This window comes from Anabrus simplex, chromosome 7 (assembly GCF_040414725.1).
Source record: "Anabrus simplex isolate iqAnaSimp1 chromosome 7, ASM4041472v1, whole genome shotgun sequence".
Classification (NCBI taxonomy): Eukaryota; Metazoa; Arthropoda; class Insecta; order Orthoptera; family Tettigoniidae; genus Anabrus; species Anabrus simplex.
Window position 1 is genome coordinate 152,899,203 of NC_090271.1, and position 22,985 is coordinate 152,922,187.

Sequence of the window (22,985 nt, forward strand, 5' to 3'; positions counted from 1 at the left end):
AATCGTCACAAAAGAAAATGTGATTCCTTTTTTGAAATTAGAATTAACCCCTCAGCGTCGCAGCCATTTAAGGAGCTTCCTATCCCGCTGCCGGATGAGATTTCAACTACCTGCGACTGAAATACATTGATTCACTTAAAGCGTTACTACACGTATAAGTGTAGCCTGATATTCACAGAATTTGGAACTACTTATGGTAGAATTATGTACATGCAGATTAATTACATAATTGTTTCACATTACCTTAGTAATTTAGTTTCGTGTGATAGTGTTCGAAGCACTTTTCGAGACAGAGACCCACGGCACACTCCTGGCAGCAGTACACCGACGTCTTCTTTTTGCCATGTTTTGGTCACATGATGAAACTTCTCTGAGGTTTGGATTTCTCACTCTTGGGTGCTAATTTCCTGATAAAATATCTTTCCTGCAACGTTGGAACTGTATTATCTGATGCGCGCCAGCCTTGAATATTTCGTTCCCCGCCCGAGGGAGCGTATTTTGTAAACAAACCTTCTACCAGCCGAACCCGATAAGATAACCTGTGACTTGTCTTAATATTATTAGAGAATTTAGGAATCCGAATTCACTGTTGTAAAACTTCCCTTTGACCTGTATAATTATCCATAGTCTCCCACACAAAATTTCCAAATACTGGTTCCTCCTCATCGTCACTCTCATCATTTACCACTGCATCCACCACTGCCACATCATCTATTCATTACCACTGCTGCTAATACTGTCACTATTACTTCCGACTGAACTTTCATCTGAATTATACGGTATTTCAAGCACGTTACCGTCAGCCAAACCATGGCTGGAGCCAGTCATTGAGCGCGGTGTGTCACACGGACTGATAATGCTGCAGCGAGACCGAAAAAGTAGCAGGACGAAACTAAATGAGGGGAATAATATTTATGACAAAACAAACCAACTCTATACATATTTCTGATTAAAGGTTGAGACATAGTCTTTCAAACGAGATATATACCATGCACAACTGGTTCTCGTATCGTATGACAGAAAGCAGCATTAACTGATGCCTACACAGTGTGCTCGTGGAGAGTTACGAAAATATTACAAAACAAATATAATAAATAAACCGCACTCTCTTGTACAAATAGAGCAAAGAACATCACGTGAAAAGACAAACTTCTCAGATCATCATTCCTTTATTTTATTCTGTGGGAAAGAATGAGCACACAGACCTAAAAAATCAGAGATTAGTGCTCGGACTTACTTGACAAATATTTAACCTTGCAAAAACAACAAAATTTTAATGATCTTCTATTCTTATTTTACAACACTGATAATCCCCAATCATTTCTTCTTGGAAACAAAACAATTTGTATATCCATAACTCCAAAACTCTTCGCCGTATATGCAAACAATTTGTGGGTCTATACCACGTATAGAGGTCGGCGGCTAGGGAAGAAAAGATGGTCTATAGGCCTACCACGTATAGAGGTCAGCGGCTAGGGAAGAAAAGATGGTCTATACCACGTATAGAGGTCGACGCTGAGGGGTTGATGTGAGAAAATTTTCCTTGGAGGCATTCATTACAGTATTGCCTCATGTAGGGCTATAAATGTTCCTGGAAATAGAGTTTCATGTGAAACAGCTTTGTACACAGATATTTTAACATTATTTCATTATGATGCAATGCAAAGGAAACTGAATTTGTCATACATTTCCATTCAGTAAACAAATTTATAAGAAATAGCAGCACTAGCAACACTGATTTGTATACACTTACTGTTCATATTATCTAATAAATTGTACATAAAGAACAGGGAGTTACAATTAAGAAAGATGAACCAATTGTTATTTGTTTCTCCTAGGCTTCTTTTTTTCCTTTAATTATTCACAGTAACTACAGTCCAGCCGCCAGCTGTCCGGCCGTGACAGATTGTGATGTAAAGAAGAGAGAGAACAGTATTGCCAGCTTGTGGTGATTTGAAACTACAGATATAACCTTGAAATATTATCAATTTACATTGTGCCATTTGATTTTAATATTAAATCACTGAAACTAACACTGTTCGTCGATTTGATGTTATTGTTTTAATTAAAGTTATTTTACAGCAAAGAATATTAAGAGTTCTGCAAGTGGTAGAATAATTGTCACGCTTTGCAATGCCTGGCGTCACTGGCACGCCAGACTTAAGATTTAACATCAAGCACCAATCACCGTTCATGTTGTCATGAGTCCCGTGTACTGCTGGTGCGGTGATGCCACTTGCATACCTGCCAAACCTTCCAATTTACCTGGAAACTTTCTGTTTTTTTAATCGTCTTCCAATTTTCTGATTTATTTTTACTTCCAATTTTTGACCAATTAATCTTCCCATAGGATAAAGGATAAATTTTTATGTGCTTGTGTAATTTACGCAACCCCATTTTAAGAGTATTTATTTGATGCTTTATTTCGCGAGTGTATTGTCCGTCGCTTTCGTGTATCGTATGTGCTTTACAGCTGGGGATTCAGGATGGAAGCACGCGCTAGCCACTCAGTTATTCGAGACGAAAGAACGAGTTTGTTATTGCGTGGTTCGCACACTGTTAACATCGTTTCTGAGCGTAGTTTCTTGGGAGTTGTAGGCCATGTTGTTTTTTTAAATACCTTATACGTGAATATTTTGAGAAAGAGCGTGATAACTGTGGGCCTCTTCTTCCTCTTACAAAAGTGGTGGATAGAGTTTGTGACGCTTTGAAAGTAGGTAGGACGACTATGAAAAATATAACAAAAGAAAGCGTCCAGTGGATCTTAATAGTGCTGTGTACACCTGAAAAACGAAGACCAAGATACTGTCCCAAGAAAGCACTAGATGCATTTTGAAAGGATGCGTTAAGACGGACATATTTATGGTTATTACATGTGAAGTGAATTTCCCACGTGGGATAAACTACTTTCCTCTTTGGAAGAATGTCCCTTATTCAGTGGAGGAAAGACAACACTGGCTTTTGTTGGAAGAAATTTTCAGGAAGAAGCTGCGATGGAAAGAAGTGATAATCGTAGCATGGTAAGTTAGATTTTTGATGGAAATTTTGGAGTGGAGTGGTGTGGTTAGATGAAACATAGGTAAATGCAGGTCATTCTAAAACGGTGGCGTGGACAGATGAAACTGCGGCAGGGACTTTCAAAGTACCTATTGGGAAGGGAAGTAATCTTATTTTGTTTCATGCAGGTGGCGTTAATGGATTTGTTCCGGGAGCTATGGTTCTTTTCTGATCAAAGAGTACTCATGATTATCACGAAGAAATGAATGCATTTACTTTCACCACTTTCGTTAACAATGCTTTGCTACCAAACGTATGTCCCATTGTTCGGCTCCATGGCTAAATGGTTACGTGCTGGCCTTTGGCCACAGGGGTCCCGGGTTCGATTCACAGCAGGGTTGAGAATTTTAACCATCATTGGTTAATTTCGCTGGCACGGGGGCTGGGTGTTTCATTCTCATCACAACCCGCAGGTCACCTACGGGCGTCAAATCAAGAGACCTGCACCTGGCGAGCTGAACTTGTCCTCGGACACTCCCGGCAATAAAAGCCATACGCCATTTCATTTCATAAGTCCCAATTCTGTAATTGTTATGGACAATGCCCCCTGTCACTCTGTGCAACTAAACAAAGCACCGGCAGTGGAAGACAGAAAAAATATCATTCTTCAGTGGTTGGTTGGGAAATAATGTACCGTGGGTATCTGCAGATATGACAAAGGTGGAGCTGCTACAAAGTGCAGTGACCTTAGTGACAAGGACGAAAACACCAATATTTTCGAAGAGTGTGACATATTCCTTTTGGATTAGTTAATGTGAGTACATAATTTGTTTCATTTTATGAGCATGTTGAGTTTTTATCGTAACAGTGACGTTTTTATTGCCACAATGATGGTATTGAAAATGAAAACCTACAACCTGTTTTCCATTCAATCACCGGGTCAGGGATGGGATGAATGAAGCTCCAAGCTTGCAGCGAAGGTAGGAATTGTGCTGGCCGCCGAAGCCTGTCGCACTCCTCTGGGGCAATGATTAATGGCTGACAAATGAAATGATATTGGTGAGTGTTGCTGGAATGAAAGATGACAGGGAAAACTGGAGTACCCGGAGAAAAATCTGTCCCGCCTCCGCTTCGTCCAGTACAAATCTTGCATGGAGTGACCAGGATTTGAACCACGGTATCCAGCGGTGGGAGGCCGGTGCACTGCTGCCTGAGCCATGGAGGCTCGATCATGCCATTCTCAGGGTTTTATTTTTATTCTGACTTATTTTCATTGTGGTGATACTATTTAGACAGGATTTTTGTTCCTGAGCATCATCAGTTGGTAGTAATGGCCCCGTGCTTCTGCTATGCTTAGGCAGGACCGTTAGGAGTGGGGAGAGCGTGCTGTTAGATATTTCCCACCATTTCATCAGTAACACTCATGATTTTGGAACAATTGGTGCACCCCTCCACTGCGCAACCCATGATTATAAAAGTTCTTGCTCGTGAAGGAGTTACAGGTAGTGGAAATTTGCTGGAGATTGTTTGCACAGTTCAGCGATGAAACATTGTCAAGGACGCGTGTGTTTGCCTGGCATAAAATGTTCAAGGAAGGACGAGAACGCGTGGAAAATCAGCAACACGATCCGCTGTCCTCGGCCCACTATTACAGAAGAAAACATCCATGCGGTTAAAGACATTATTGATGACGATCAACAGGTGAGAGTAGCAGAAATTGCAGAACAAGTTGGAATAAGTTATGGGAGCTGTCAAGCAGTCATCACAAATGACCTACAGTTCCGTAAAGTGTGTTCCAGATGGGTCTTGCCTTTTGACGGAAAATCAGAAGTTGAGACGTTTGGAGGTCTGTCAGAGGTTTACAGCAAAGTTTGCGGAAGAAGGTGATGCATTTTTTTGCATGAGCGATGCACAATCAATGCTGCTTACTACTGCGAGCTGTTGAACAAGGCAAGCGTTGCATATCGCTGCAAAAGACGAGACCAATTGGTTCGACAGGTCATCCTCCTCCTGGGAATGCGTGACCCCACACTGCAGCTCTGTCTCCTAGCTACAGAAAATGCACTGGACTACACTTGATCATCCTCCTTACAGCCCGGACTTATCGCCCTGCAATTTCCATTTGTTCGGACCGCTTAAAGAAGCTGTAGGAGGGCAACGATTTGAAGATGGCGAGAGCGTGGAAGACTTCATGCGCAACTGGCTGGAGACATGACCCTGTTCCTTTTATGATGAAGACGTCAAAAAGCTGCCCATACGCTTGGACAAATGCATTTCCAAAGCAGGAAACTATGTGGAAGAATGAATTGTAATTGCCTTGTGTTTTTCAATAAATGAATTTTTAATAAAAAATAAATCCTGTTTATATTTTATCCCCCCTTCATATATATTCACACTGATCTTGGAGTATGCTTAATTGTGACTGGAAGGTTTTGTTATTATATTTACGCTGTTGGAGTGCAGTTAATTTTAATTGGAACGTTTTATTATGATGATTAAGACCATTTTTTGTTTTCTCTATATTAGAGGCAGTTTTCGTGTAGTTCCATATTGTACCAGTAAAGCCTAGGTCCTGGTCCATAGTTATCAAAAGAAATGTTGTTCTAGCATATAAGATCCGTCCGACGTACGAACATCTAAGTAAAAGAATGTTCCAGTATGTACCAGACTCCACGAGTGCGCTAGGCGGAGTCAAGTGACGTCACCTGTCGTTCAAAGCTCACCTCCCCTAGAGATATTTCTTGAAAATATCTTTCTTTTCACAAGTTTTCAATGCCTGTACCAATTTTAATGGAACAAACGCTAAATTGTACAGGACGTCATGAAAATTAATCTCTATAAATTCCAAATTAATCCATCCTAGGGTTGCTGAGTTACAATGATTTAAAATCTAACAGAAATTACGCACTCACGGTCACATGGCCGAGAGGAACTACCCCTTCCAGCGCCAGCTATATGTGCCACTGGGTCAAGGCTAACAGGTAGTTGTGTGTTGAGTTCAGTTCAGTTCATTACAAGCAGTCCAGTCTAGCAGTGCAGTATGTGTATGAGTAAGAGAGAGGGGAGGCTGGCCCTCGCATAGTATGTTCGTGCAGTCTTGAAGACAGTACTTCTCGTCGTGTTTTGCGGAGACGAAATTACGGGCTAGTAAATCGCCATTGAACTTGAAAAAAAAAAAAAAAGACGTCGCACCGTAAGTAGTCTATTGTGCCGCGACTACGATATAGCTTACAGACATTTCGAAGTATAACACGTACGAAATCAGTGAAGTTCGAAGTTGGACATTCACAACATGACGTGTGGACTTAATTAATTGCACACAATATTAAATTACCAACAGAAACTGTCGTGTACAGTAACTTTAACTACTCTAGAACTTATTTTCTAACATAGCACATCCTTGGACTGTGTCTTTTTATTTATGTGCTATATTAGGACATGACGTGTTACAGTGATAAACTTAGTGAAAGTTAAGAACTTTTTCTAAAATAATATAGTTCTCTCAACATTAGAGAATTAGTGTTATCTGTCAGGATAACGATTCAAAGACTGTGGTTAGAGACGGTAATGAGAAATATTACGTGTTTGCACTGTGTTGGACGTTCTCAGTGACAGTTTAAAATAGTTTTTTTTTGCAATAAGGACTGTGATCACTCATTGGACGTCCTAAAATTAACATAGCATCTGTAAATACTACTTGCATGTTCCGTGTGTTAAAATCATGTCCACGAGCAGCAGAAATCTTCAGAAAATTCTACAAGATCCAACTACCTTCAACATCATTTCATCTATGATGTCAACGTGGTTTCTTTGTAGAACTTCAAGTTCGAGTCATCATCCGCACCCGCAGAATGTTCCAGATCTCATCAGTATTCGTAAGCCAAGTTTTTTAATAAGTGAGTAGTCACAAACTGACTTTCTTTCTTTTTTTTTTTTTTTCTTTCTTACCAATCGTGAACAGTGGTTTACCCAGTGCTGCGTGTGACGATACTTCGTAGTTTTCCACCATTACTCAAAATTCATCTTTTAATGATAAATCTATTTTCAAAATCTATTTCACATAAGAAAGACTCTAGGAGTTTCAAGTGTTCTATGTTTCAAGGCTCACAAACTGAGAAACTCTCAACAGAAGTTCAAATTCTTATTTTCAATTATAAGTGTGTTCATGTCATGTCATAATACTTAGAAAGACTTTAGGTGAAAAACTGACACTTTATGTTTTCGCAAAAGACTATTGGATCTGTGAGATATATTTGTTTTCACAAATTGCATTCAAGAAGATTTACGTTAACCCTTTTGATTTCAACAAATTATTTGCATTCTGTGTCGACATTGCAGGGTGGTGAATTGATTAACATTAATTATAAATTGTTTGAAAAAGGTATAACCATCTATTATTCGCCCTGCGAGTCTATCCTGCTCTGTACCGGCTCCAAAAACCAACTTCCACTACCTGAGATCCTTCTCATACCTTACGCCCCGAACTTTTACTGGTACAATATGCATTTTCATCGCATTAACATAGAATCTGTCCGACTCATTTTCTGAATGGTCAGCATACTGGCCTTCGGTTCAGAGGGTCCCGGGTTTGATTCCTTGCCGGGTCGGGGATTTTAACCTTCATTGGTTAATTCCAGTGGCCCGGGGGCTGGGTGTTTGTGCTGTACCCAACATCTCTGCAACTCGCCACACATAACACTATCCTCCACCACAAAACACGCAGTTATCTACTCATGGCAGATGCTGCCCACCCTCATTGGAGGGTCTGCCTTACAAGGGCTGCACTCGGCGAGAAATAGTCACACAAAATTTAATTAACATAGAATCTGATCTACATATGCGTGAAATATGTTAGGAGTTTGCATCTGTTTATATCACATGGTTCAAAATCCCCAACACTGTCTAAGAAACGTCAGGGCCGGACAGTCACCGGCTGGACTATAGAGGTGTTGGAAATGGTTTTTAAATTTTTTATGATTTGATTTCAATTTCAAAAGGTGGCATTTTGTGTTTTTATTATTTTTTGGCAAAAAGTTGATGTTTGGAAAGCGATCAGGTTTGTACAATAAGTGCATTTAAAAACTTATAAAATTAATAAAACAAAGTAAAAACAAAATAGCAGGTAAACTGTTTAATGTTCCTATGGAAGAATGAGAAAAATACTTATAAGGAAGTCATTTTTATTTTACATTCACCTCCATGCAGCATCTCGAGAAACTCATTTTAAATGAATACAAGTTACCTTTTTCAGTTTTATCCGAATGCTGCAGTGAAATCATTGAAAGCAAATCATGTTTAGTGTCTCAGCGTTTGCATCTGTCAATCATTGGCTCTTATCACTTACTATGAGACTATATTTTTAAAATGACCTATCAGAATCCACATTTTAACATGGATACCACACACGTTTTAATTCAGGAATTGCATAGTTTAGGTGAGCATGCCTTAATCCCATGAGGATCTCTGGAACATTCACAAAATCTTCTTGACATAGTTGGTTCTTGATGGCAGTCAGGTAAATGCTGTGAGCCTCTAAAATCTGTTGAGACTCCATCCTCTTAAGAAATGGGGCATTCTTCTTAAACTAGAGCAGTTCTGTAGGAGATACATTGTTAGGTGAATGCAGAGGATCAAACAATGACCCAATGGCTTTTACAGTCTTCCTAGCTGGATCTGTGGTCCTTTAAGTCTTCACTTTTACTAGAGCTGACTGGAAAACACACGTAAGTTTGGATTTATCCATTATCTGCATATTTTGAGGAAGCTGTTCCAAGTTCTGGAGGGTTGTCTGGTTGAATACTTCACTATCGCCTAATAGCTTGAGTTTTACCTCAAGGTCATCTAGCTTCCCAGCGAGTACATGAATTGTTTGGTATTTAGATCCCTCCAAGAAATTAAACAATTCCATAAGAAAGGCATCAACAACAATAATATAGACTGCTTGTAATTTTGTAATTTGTATTGTTGAAGTCGATGCTTGTTGGAAACATTTGACTCCAGAATTTGAATCTTCCAGTGTTTCGAAAAATGCAACCAGATATTCCATGTGTGTGGCCGTGTACAGTATATTGCAGCCTTAAACCAGGAATTCCATCTTGTTCATACAGGTATTGGGAAAGCTAGAATTTCATCCTCTTGTTCTGTGTTTTCATATTTCTCTCTCAGAAATGCAGTGTACTTGCATTTTTTTTTTCATGTATTTAAAAAGGCATTCTTTGTCTTTTACTATATACATGTTCAATTCGTCCAGCTCATTTTCAAATATGCAGCCTACAAGGGTGACTTTATAAGCCCAGCACTGGACATTACCTACTTCTTCAATCAGTCCTTGAAGAGTAGTTACACATTTTGTCATGTAGCGTGCAGAGCCCATAACTACTGCCACCACACACTCCTGTTCAATTTTGTAGGAATTCAAAGTGTCTAATATAGCATTAGCACAATTTGCTCTATTGACAGAATCTAGAACAACAGAGGCAGCCAGATGGGTGTTCATTTCAGTTGATGATACTGATTGATGAAATTGGATGTTAAAAAAACACACCTACCATTCTTGTCAGTTGTTTTATCACATAGCAGAAACCTGTCTTTGTCCTTTAGCTCTTCCTTAATTTCCTACCTCCTTTAGCCGATCATGGGGATGTGTTTCTGATAGCTCTGATTTGCTGATGGTAAATCTCCACTTCTGCGAACGTACTTACTAAGCCAAAAACAGATAGCAGGATTGTCTAGTTTTTCTACTGGTATGTTAGCTTTCACGAACACAGTAGTAGTGTTCAAAATAAACTCTTCTTTCAAATCCTTCATGTGATCAGAAGTTTTGGTTCCAGACAGTGTTGTTTGAGGTAATCTTTAAGGCAGGATGCAAATGCAGAAGCTACCAAATCATCGTCAAATTCATTCTACTAGTAATTTGTTGCCTGATATATTGCAAGATTGTAGATGTAAAATTGTGGCAGCAGAGTTTCATTTTGTAGTATATGGCTCCTGCATGAAAAAATAGGCAGGTTTTAGTAGATTGTAGATCCATTGTTAACATATGGCACAATTTCTTCTCTGCATCTGCTTTATCCTCCTTTTCTGTTCTAGAGCTTTCCTTTTGCTCATGGTTCTTTGCTCATTCTTCTTGTGAAACATTTCCTACTCTTGTAACTTCGCATTCTGTGGTCTGTTCGTAGCCTGTGTACTCTTAACCTTTCGTTCGTTCTAATTTTAATTTATTCCTCTCCCTTTCCTTCTTATCTGATTGAGATAATAATTTCGTGTGGCTATTTCTAGCCGAGTGCAGCCCTTGTAAGGCAGACCCTCCGGTGAGGGTGGGCGGCATCTGCCATGTGTAGGTAACTGCGTGTTATTGTGGTGGAGGTTAGTGTTATGTGTGGTGCGTGAGTTGCAGGGATGTTGGGGACAGCACAAATACCCAGGCCCCTGGCCGTTGGAATTAACCAATTAAGGTTAAAATCCCCGACCCGGCCGGGAATCTGATTTAGATGAATACGTAATATAGTATTATACGGGTAAATACTGGGAACACATATCACATATGTCCCTCCTTTGGAAAATGGAGCGATTCAGTTCTTCAAATATGTAATTGAACGTGAAAGAAGAGTGAAATAGCCAGGCACAGATTATAAGGTTGAATTTTTGATTAGAATATTGGTTCTGAGTACAATTTCTTCATATCCTTCCTGCTGTAGTGTGAGGGAACTTTGGGTATGGTCGGAAGAAAATTATTGTTTTAAGAGTAGCTTTTCTCTTTCCCTGTATAGTGACTTTAGATGATACATTTGATTTTTTAACTTCTTGTGTGTTTTCTTGTTCAACACCATTTTGAAGTACAATAGAAGAACTCTTTTGTATCCTGTTATATGCCCCATCCATTCATGAATTTTTGGTGTATTCAGGAAGTCTTCTTGCATACTGTTTTCTGATGTTCTCCTACTCCTACTCAAAGCTTACTGTTCTGATATTTTCCCGGTTAATATAGAGTTATGAACGTTCGCGATGCCCAGTAACAAACATTGTTATCACACGGTCGATTGTAGTCACGCGCAAAATTTATTTCTGAATTCCTTCCATAATATTTCAATTACGTTGCAGCTCATCTTTGCTTACTGGTAAGTTTGGAACTTCCATGACGAAAACGTAGTCGCCAACTGATTCACATAAATAACACAATGGCTCCCAGTATCAACACCAAAAAACTCCTTCCCATAATACAAAAAAACCTAAAAACATATAGTGGGCTAAGTAAACTAGAGATCCAAGACTTTATGCAGGTCCTAAAACTCGTAATACATAACAACTATTTCGCATTTGACAAATGCATTTACCAACAAGATGGACTGGCTATGGGGTCGCCGGCCTCAGGAATTTTGGTTGAAATTTACATAGATTTCCTAGAAGACACTGCAATTAATACCAATAACACTTTTTCAAATATACACTTCTGGTCTAGATATGTTGATGATACTCTGGTTATTCTAGATGACAGAACGGTTAATGCAGCTACTACTCTTAATAACTTAAACAAGATTGATTCTAATATAAAATTCACATTAGAGTCCAAGTCCAATTACTCGATCAATTTTTTAGACCTTACAGTTAAACGACATCCTTCTTCTTTAGAATACAATATCTACAGAAAACCAACCCAAACAGCGACTACTATCATAAACGACTCTACACATCCACACGCACATAAATGCGCCACTTACTATAGTATGGTAGACCGTGCACTAAAAATACCGTTACCCAAGGAAAACCTAAAGAAGGAATTGAACACCATTCGTGCCATTGCTAAATTCAACGGTTATAACATCTCATTCATAGAACGCATCATTAACAAATGTAAACATAGACTAAAGACAACATTAACCAAAGAAAGACATAACCCTGCCCTATTCGCCACCTTCACCTTTAACGAAAACATACACAGTGTAACGAATATTTTCAAGAAGCATAATATTAAAATTTGTTACAGAACCAGCAATAGAAACATAGATATAGTTCACAATTCCAAATGAGTTAACAGGTCTGACATTTACGCAATGTCAGGCGTTTACCATTTTCAATGCAAAAACTGTTTTTCCTCATACATCGGACAGACCGGGCGCATCTTCAAAGTTAGATACTTAGAACACGTTAATGCCATCAGATATACTAGATTTTCCGCAATAGGCCAACATCTACATGATTTAAAGCATAATTTTACTACCATAGAACAAGACCTAGAAATTCTCAAAAACATAAATAAAGGCCCTTTACTCGACGTTATGGAGAACTGTTTTATTCACCTAGACCAATTTTTTAACCCTAACTTAAATCTTAACGAAATCTCAGAAAAATCCAACGTTCTTTTCGACTTCCTAATAGAAGTCTTTAGAGGTATAAAAACCACGGGAAGAAAATCGATCTTTCACGCTCTCCACAGTACTCTTTTACGGCCCACACCACTGCCACTTCGCCCTCCTGACCCGCCTTAAACTCCGCCTCCCTACCCCCTTTCCTCTCCACTTCCCCTCCCCCCCCCCCCCCTTTCCACCCCTCTCACTATAACTTCGCTACTCAGTCACACCCATCTCACTTGTCCACAACTCTTCTTACACCACACACTCAGCACGCTAAACAAGGTGAGTCTCATATCCTATCATCCTTGGCCGCGACTCCATTTAGACTTCCACTTCACTAACTTAGTTTTTCTTTCCTTTCTTTTAAGACTCACCACCCTGTTGAGCTGAGACTAATTCGAAGATCAACCTTATTCAATCGCCCAACATCAGGTGTCCCGGCCTCGACAAAATCTTTTTGTTGGTATTGCTATATAACATCGGACCTGGACTTTTGTGCCTGAATTGAACATCAGAAGAGTGGACTATTTTACTACTTTGTTTTTACCACATCGTTTTATCATCATATTCAGACTTTAATGTTCAAAGCACCAGTTCAATTTTATGCACAATACTTACCCATCAAACTACTATGCTTTTATGTGTCACATCACATCATCATATTTTACTCAAGTTCTTCTAGCTTTTAAGAAAAAGCAGTCTGCCATTTGTATTCAGCCATGCAAGAGTTATTAATGCAATTTTTATGACATGTACTTTGCCCATTGTGATTTTTGTAGCTGATGATGACGCAATGAGCGTCGAAACCAGTTCTAACTATTTAATAAGTATTAGGTTGTGAACATCTTATGCAACACGTTTTGTATTGAAAAGGTTGAACCTTCCTTGATATTTTAATTGTGAATCTCAGTTCAATACGGAAAAATGAAGTTTTTAACTTATAATGACAAAGCTAACCAAGCAAAATTTAAAGCCCATCAATACATGGGCCTAAGAATAAAGATCGCAAAACTGGGCAAGGACATTAGTTTCTTAAAACAATGTCTATTATACAATTTAACTCCGAACTTTCTTAAAAATAACTCGAAAAAAATACAACGAAAATCTCCTCAACACTCGAAAACCCAAGCCAAGATAAATAAAATCTGGCTTAAGAATGAAATAAGATTTTTATACAAGAAAAAAATCTTTTTTAAATAACAAATTATATGAGACGCACCTTGAGACAGCACATTTACTTTCTAAAGCTCAATGGAATATATTCCAAAATAAAATTGCGGACAAACTGTTCTATATACTTGAACAAAAACAAGCAACACATGAGAAGAAACTTAACAACCTTAAAAATAACGCGATGCTGAATAGTCCAACTACAACATTTCCTAACGAATCGAGTACCCGTAACCTAGAGTCTTTAATAGAACATTTCCATCCCCCAGTAGCTAACTTAACAGAAATAACACTTTCAGACAAGGAAAACGAGATCCTTGAAAAAGGACCAAAACACAATTGGCCTAATCCAAATAAAGTTAACATCGCTACCACACTAGTCATAGAATCCGAAACAGCCATAAATAAAATACCTTTAGACGCACAAGATGAGGTTAGATTCGATGTCAAACGAACTTTAAACAAAATCAATAACCTGAAAAACAGAACAACTCCCACTAATATTAGTTCACATAAAAAAACCTTCGCAGAACGAGAACACATTACAAAACTCGCGGAAAAAATTAAAGTTCATAACCTTATCATCACAAAAGCTGATAAGGGCAACACAACAGTCATCATGGATAAAAATGATTATATCGAAAAAACAAAAAGTTTTTTCAATACTGGTTCTTTCTCTTTAGTCAAAAAAGATCCGACACAGCAAATCCAACGTCTACTAAAACAAACTTTAAAAAATACATCATCCTTTTTTACAGAACAAGAAAAAAGAGATTAATTAATATGAATCCCGGCCTGCCTACCGCTAAAGCTCTCCCCAAAATCCATAAGACCGGCGTCCCCATACGCCCCATCATCAACTATAGACCTAGCCCATTATATAAATTGGCCCAATTCATACAAACATTTCTTAGTAAAAACTATAAATTTCAGTCGAATAAATCCGTAAAAAACACCATCGAACTAATCGAAAAACTGAATAAATTTGAAATACTACCATTTCACACCCTTTACTCATTCGATATTAATAATATGTATCCCAGTATCAACACGAAAAAACTCCTTCCCATAATACCAAAAAACCTAAAAACATATAGTGGGCTAAGTAAACTAGAGATCCAAGACTTTATGCAGGTCCTAAAACTCGTAATACATAACAACTATGTCGCATTTGACAAATGCATTTACCAACAAGATGGACTGGCTATGGGGTTGCCGGCTTCAGGAATTTTGGCTGAAATTTACATAGATTTCCTAAAAGACACTGCAATTAATACCAATAACACTTTTTCAAATATACACTTCTGGTCTAGATATGTTGATGATACTCTGGTTATTCTAGATGACAGAACGGTTAATGCAGCTACTACTCTTAATAACTTAAACAAGATTGATTCTAATATAAAATTCACATTAGAATCCGAGTCCAATTACTCACTCAATTTTTTAGACCTTACAATTAAACGACATCCTTCTTCTTTAGAATACAATACAGAAAACCAACCCAAACAGCGACTACTATCAGAAACGACTCTACACATCCACACGCACATAAATGCGCCACTTACTATAGTATGGTAGACCGTGCACTAAAAATACCGTTATCCAAGGAAAACCTAAAGAAGGAATTGAACACCATTCGTGCCATTGCTAAATTCAACGGTTATAACATCTCATTCATAGAACGCATCATTAACAAACGTAAACATAGACTAAAGACAACATTAACCAAAGAAAGACATAACCCTGCCCTATTTGCCACCTTCACCTTTAACGAAAACATACACAGTGTAACGAATATTTTCAAGTAGCTGATGATGACGCAATGAGCGTCGAAACCGGTTCTAACTATTTAATAAGTATTATGTTGTGAACATCTTATGCAACACGTTTTGTATTGAAAAGGTTGAACCTTCCTTGATATTTTAATTGTGATTAATAAACTGAGGAAAATGGTAGGCCGATAACGTAAATAACAAACATTAATTATGATGAAAATAATATATTGACTATTGAATAAAATTTTTAAGAAGCCAGATCTGCAGGACCGGATGAGTTGACCGTGCGGTTAAGGGCGCGCAGCTGTGAGCTTGCATCCGGGAGATAGTGGGTTCGATCCCCACTGTCAGCAGCCTTGAAGATGGTTGTCCGTGGTTTCCCATTTTCATACTAGGCAAATGCTGGGGTTGTACCTTAATTAAGGCCACGGCTGCTCCCTTCCTACTCCTACGCCATTCCTATCCCATCGTCGCCTTAAGACTTATCTGTGTCAGCGTGACGTAAGCAAGTTGTAAGATCTGCAGAAGTTGTCATCCCTTCGACTTCCTACAGAGGCGTTATAACTCTCCAAATTCGGGAGTCATAGACAGAGTCAGGCCGTGATGCATGTACTCTGGTTGAATTCTTCCTTTCCATTGCAAGTGGCCTGTACATGAATGCCAGGGATGCCTTTTCTGTAAATGTAGTCATTCCCATGAACATGTGGCTTCTGAATTTGTACATGAGTACAGTCTACAGTTCCGACAGCATAAGGGAACCTCGAACGTTCTTGTCACTTAGCCCGTGCTTCCTTCATCTAAGCTACATTTGTTGGAATTTTATCTAATAATATGCTGTCATTTCTGTTCATGTCATAACCTGTGAAAATGTTTTTGACACAGTTCTCCGATATGTCTTCACCAACTTCACTCTGAAACCCAGGGTCACCAACAAAACGCGAGAAGATTTACATTTTTTCTTCATTTGTTAGTGCATCACCTCTTGTTTCTTTGGAGTGCCCAAGGAAATGCTCTGCTAAGCATTGAGCATGCTCCTTGAAGATCCACAGCCTGTTTCCAGTCATCTGACCGGGTCAGGAATGGAATGAATGAAGCGGCGAGGATAGGAATCGTGCCGGCTGCTAAAACCTGTCGCACTCCTGTGATTAATGACTGACAGATGAAATATAATATAATATAAGGAGAGTGCTGCTGGAATGAAAGATGACAGGAAAAACTGGAGTACCCAGAGAAAAACCTGTCCCGCTTCTGCTTTGTCTAGCACAAATCCCACATGGAGTGGCCGAGATTTGAACCACAGAACCCAAAGGTGAAAGGCCGGCGCTCTGCCATCTGAGCCACAGAGGCTCTTCAGCATGCTCTTTACTGGACCTTTATAACACTCTGTAATCAAGTTGAGATGATTCTCTGCGATTCTATGCACTAGCCATGCGTTTTGGTAGGTGTGCTAGGGACCAACTGATGAGCCCAGCCTAGCACATGGGGGTGAAACACTGGCAACCAGGAATGAGTTAGCTGGAAAATGTATAATGTCCAATAACGGACCTTTATATTGGTATTATAATTTTCTTTTCCGATTAACCACCACAGTTACATCTGCCATGCTATTGAACTTGACACTATCATTTGGAGTCACCTACTGAGTTAGCTCAAGGAAACATGGGCAGGCGCTTACCGGAAAGAGTGCCTGCTTCATCTTATTTACCAGAAATCTGGAGCGCCCACTCTGCTACTCGAGCGATTGGAGTGTGTGAGTGACTGCTTCCGACAGGCGGTTTTTATTCACCTCTTTGCGAGTGCCTGCTCTAAATTTGCGGGTAAAGAGTGCATGCTCATTTTTATTCACACCACCCATTAGCACGAAAAACAACTACAATGTGTCCTAATAAAATATTTACACCAATGTCAACTAATGCTATATGATTGTAGAAAGTTAAATATTTTTGTCTTTTAAGACGAAGATTTTATCTACGTGTTCACTCGCAATATATCGATGAAAGTTTAAGTACTATTTCAGCGTAGAAAATAACTGAGTCCTTTAATATGAAGAGTTTATTCAGAAACTCTGATCGGATTCAACAGCTGACCACCACGGTATAGCTGTTGATAGTAGGCTGTATATCAAGTGTGATTTGTGGTCAGCTTATATTAACTGGGAACTGTAGCCAGCAGGTCACGTCACGCTGATTGCATCAGTTTCTTCCTGCCCTAATAATTGCTACAATAATGTCTCGATTATCTTGAAACTTGTAGGTCTTGTAGGTTTTATTGAAATACACGTGTTGCTGTTGTCAATTTTCTTGAATCTTGATCACCATCGGATATAAAATAGAATGTGATATCAGCTGAGCCTGGGTGACGTGTCTCCGCTTTGGCCGTAAGCAGCGTGGCCTATATCATTAGCTCCAAATGGACCATATTGAGAGTTGACTCACGTGATGAAATACTTCGTAATTTAAACTCACAATAACTGCTGTATCGGCATTTCTGGTACAATATACATATATACTGTCTAGATTAAAATTTTTTCACTCCGTGCATAGTTTTTATTTCTCACTGTTTCATAATGTTCTTTTTATATTTCAGATGTACCAGTATGGTCCAAATTAGAAACAGGAAGAATTCCTCAACCTCCAGAATTATTCCAGATAATTGATAATCAACTCCATTTTGGTAAAGAAGTATAGAATTATGTGTAGAACTATTCACCAAAGCTGCATTTATTAATGTAAAGTTTTACATATTTTACAGATGTCCTCAGGTAAGAAATAGTTTTTATTTAGTGACAAAGTTATGACGGTGTCTTCACAAAGTGGAGCAAACCCACAGGAAGGTGCCCGATGTTTATTGTCATAGGTAACATTATTTTTATCTTGAGGATACTCGTTAAACATGGTGGGGATTTTGAAAAATTATTTACAGTATTTATTTACAAAATGAAATGGTTTCTTGTGGTTAAAATTGTCACATTACCAGTATGTTATTTTAAAGAGTATATATGTTTGTTTAGTGTGTACTTTTTTGATGTGTAAATGTAATAAACATGTTTATTTTGACTGTTGATTGTTCACCTCATTATGTCAAGTAATTTTAATTGTATTAAGACTGTGTAAATGTAGGACATTTTCACTTGTGTGAGAAAGCACTGATACGGGTTGTATTGTCGACTAACATGCAAAACCTGGAAGAGTTAGTGACTGTCAACAGTTGATTCATTAGTTGATATTTCTCTTATTGTTTCAATGATATTAATATGATGAACACATTTCAGAGACTTTGTACCTTTTACTATCAACATTTGTTTTAGACCACACTTGTGAAGAGTGAAGTTCAAAAACAGAAGATTCTAAGAACCTCTCTCTGCATCTAATATATCATCTCAATTCCAGCTCACTGCAGCTTGCAATTATTCACATTCAATTATTTCCAGGCACATGCCTCAGTTTTTCTTTGGCCACAGCTAAATATTTGTCATTAATTATATAAAAATCATAATTTGAACTACTATTGAATATGCTTTCATGATGAACTGGATCAGAAGAATACAACTGTTTACTGATTGATGCTATATGTAAATTCTCTTCAGTAGTTTGATAATGACATACATTCCTTTCTGGGCTTGCCAGCACGAGGAGTTTGAAAGTATTTGTTCACATGGAAATCTCTGTCTATCAAGTTTCTTTTTGAAACAGCAGTAAGTTATTAGGATCTCAGTTACTATCTCAACATGGCAGTTATGTCATAGGGTTACCTCTTATTATGTTTACTAGTTTTTTATTACTTTGTTATACCTATTTGTATGTAATCCAATTATAAGTAAATAAACTTCCAAATTTGAAAATGATTGTGGAGAAACTAATTTCACAATATGTTGTATATATAATGTTACATTTTTGTATTTCAAGGATAATAAGAGTGGTTGTAACTAGTAATGGTATGTGAATTAACTTATAAAAAATTCTGGGTTGAAGAAAACTTTCATTGCCCTTGAATGGGCTGAATTTAGTGAAATAATACAGCTAAGGAAACTTTCCGCATTCTGCATAATCTCATGATGAAATAAGGGTGAAAGTCTATCACACGAATGTCCACTTAAAATAAATAGTGTGGTATAGCTGTATAAATGAGAAAATTTGTTACTCTCCATGTATTAAAACAACTCTCCCACCTTACTCAGTTTCACTTTGGTCTGTGTTATTTTTGCTCACACTGCTCTGATTATGCTTGATGAGTTCTAATTCCTCTTTATTGTAAAATTTATGCTGTGAAAATTGAAGGACTAATTGTCTGTCTGTTATTAAATGTATTATGTATTTGTCATATGGCTCCGAGGACGTTTGGCTCTCCTGGTGCAGGTCTTTCTATTTGATGCCCATATGCGGCCTGCACGCGTGGATGTGGGATGATGGTAATGAGGTAGGGAGAGGGTGAAACCTGGTGTTGGCACATAGCCTACTCCTGTCGAATAATACCAAGGGGTCTGCTCGAAGCTTTACGTTCCCATCCAGTGGACGAATCACCATCAACAGCGTCATGTACCCTCACTCCATATTATGAGCACTGCTGAGAGATTTGGAATTTAATCCAGGCTTTTGGCATGCAATCTAGTGATTAGAAATTGTATACCACCACCTCCCCTACCAGCCAACATTCTGATGGTAAAAATTTATTTGACCAATGAGACTTGAACCAGGTAACTATGGTGTCAGGCCATATAGACTTCAATGCCTTAATGATCATGGCCACCAGGCGGGCTGTTATTGAATGAATCACTTGAAAATGTTAATTTATGTATTATATGTATAATTAAATTAATGCTGTCTTATATTTGGATAGGCCAAAGAATATTTTTCTCTAGGATTGTTAAATACAGATGGAATAATTTGAGATGTAAAAATGTCATATTTTTTAGGTAACCTTTGTACCTACTTCCTGAGTTTGACATCAGATATACTTATTAGTTCCTTGTTAAAAATACACTGCCATACTTGAATGATGATTTTAAAATTGATTTCCAAGTACCTTTTGCCCTATATTGGGTTGTTTGTGGTTGTGCCTTGTTGAATTCCTTTTTGTATTAATATTTCTTGCCTTGCGAAGTTGATTTGCCTGAAAAGTGATAGTAGCTTTAATAGTTTTCCAATATATATAACTTTGTAAAATATACAGTATATATATTTCATCCAGTTGTTTTCTGATTCAATTTTGACTCATTTGTGATTTATATTGACTGCATTCTTGTAGTTTTATTTCTTGGATGTGGTTTCAGTTATGAAGACCTTGTTTACTCGTTATGCAGTGTACAAATTAGGCTTTCTTTGGCAATCTTTTAGGATAAATGCTTATAATTTCTGCTGTTCTTTCACTTATGAGAATTGAATTCTGTAAAGAAAATCTAAAAGTTAGAGTAATGCAGGTAATTTGAATGGATGGATGTCCAATATCTCTGGGATTCATACTTAACTGAAGGAAGATTTATGAATTATTATAGAAAGATGGGAATCCATTCATAACTGAAGAATAACCACACATACAAATTGTAGAATGTAGTTCTGATGTCTTCTCTTCGTATGCTGCAGTTACATTCTACAGTTTCTGCTATGCAATACACGTATATGTTATTACCGTATACATGTGAATAATCCCCACCATTGAATATCTCCAGAAGCAATACAGTGGATCAATGATCTTGACATTCAGTTGTAGGGAGCCTTTTCTTGTTCATTGTTTTCTTGTTATGTAAATATGTATATTATTTATTTCTGAACTCAACTTGATTGTATGGGCCATACGCTAAATAAATAAATAAATCCGCACGCTAATTTTAGAAAGGTAATTTTTTTGTTTGTTTCTTAAATGTTTATATTGAAAACCATATGTAGTATGGTACAATAAATTATAATCGTCGCCATAAGACCTATCTGTGTCGGTGCGACGTAAAGCCCCTAGCAAAAAAATAAAATAAAATTATGACCGAGCAATTGGCTGCGCAGTGTTGGTTATGTAGCTATCAGCATGCATTCAGGAGATAGTGGGTTCAAACTTCACTGTCAGCAACCCTTATGGGAAATCATGGAAAACCATCCTTTTTACATCTGGCAAATGCTGGGACTGTGCCTTAATCAAAGCCACAGTTGCTTCCTTCTCACTCCTATCCCATCATCGCCATACGACCTCTCTGTGTCGGTGCAACATAAAATAGAAATGTAAAAAATAAATAACTATTGAGGCAACTCATTGCATTGTAATCTTCATTAGTGTAGTCCAGATGCATTTCAAAATATACTGGCATCTGCTCTATGTTACTTTACTTCCTTTTCTTCATAATTGGTTTGGGAGGTGATGTGCAATGCCAGATTTCCTACGCATGCTGAATTATTTCATTCAAAAACATGTGAACCATCCACAGCTGTAGGACCTGTAATTTTTAACTCTTTTGCTATTACTGTAACTTTCAACAGACACATTTCATTCGTGACCATACATCTAAAACTGTTTCCCTTCAGTTACATAGTTATATATCCGGTTTTCCAATTCTGGAAACTTCCTTTTTTGTCTGCTAAAACTTACACCACAAAAATGAAGTGATAACAGTGTATTTGCGATACACTTCTCGTTTGTGGTGGGAACAGAGTTGCGAACAAAGTGGGTGTAAGAATACTACCTTCCAGATTTCTTTGTGTCAGAAGCACTTACCAACCTTGATGTAAATAATACCCAAACCCAACTTTTTGCCACCAGATTTGGAAAGATATATTTGGGGATTATTCGCATATATATGGTACATAGCTTGCTGTGGGGATTTCAAGAGTAAATGATCTGTGAAATTTATTCTTTATGCAGGATATCTTCATTTGGCATCTTATCAGAATATTGATGAAACATTTTTCATACAACCTTACATTTGTTGTGGGACTGTAAAATATTGATAATACATGAGTAAATGTATGTAATAATTTTTGCCAGGATTTTAGACGAGTTTCAGTATTTCCTAAGATACAAAAGTTCTGATTTCCTTGTGTATATTTATAATGTCAAAAGCACATTAAAGTGCATTTATTGAACTTTGTCTTTTTTTTTTTTTTAACAATGATTCACTTTTACTTCCACTCTATCAGATGTGACTACTGGGAAGTATCAAGATACTATACAAGTAGTAATTTTGGGATGAATCTTTATTATTACTAAATAATAAAACCATGAAATTTGGTATCTTCTTATACAAAGGGCCTATAATATTTACAGTATTTCATTTGTAATTTGCAGTGGGTCTTTCCTTTAACTTGTATTTATTATGGGTTTTGAAAGCCGGAAGATATATTGCACACAGTACACAAACTTAATACAGTTTAAGGAAGCATGGTAACATTCCAGTCTATGAAGAATAACGTGCACTCATAAAAACTTTTGCCAAGTATTTCTTACTTTCTTCCTCTTCTAGGAGTTATCATTAACACTGCACTTGTAATTTGATGAATATGGTTGGTTGAATGTATATATGTGAAATTAGTGCTGTTTACTTTAGTTCTTATGGATTTTAGTTTCTATTTGGACTGGGGGGGAAACTCCATTAAACTGTAGTTGAAGTTTGGTATGAATGTAGTAATATTTTTCGGTAACAATGTGTGGTTAAGAGTCTCCTCACTGTTCCCATTGGGCTTAGCGTGTGCTGTCTGTTGGCTGAGTGGCT

General features: G+C 37.7%; 1 pseudogene; it reads left to right on the forward strand.

Moving 5' to 3' along the window:
* Positions 1-22,359, forward strand: part of LOC136877748 (thioredoxin reductase-like selenoprotein T homolog CG3887) — a 56,625-nt pseudogene extending 34,266 nt beyond the window's left edge.
* The last annotated feature ends 626 nt before the right edge of the window (positions 22,360-22,985 follow it).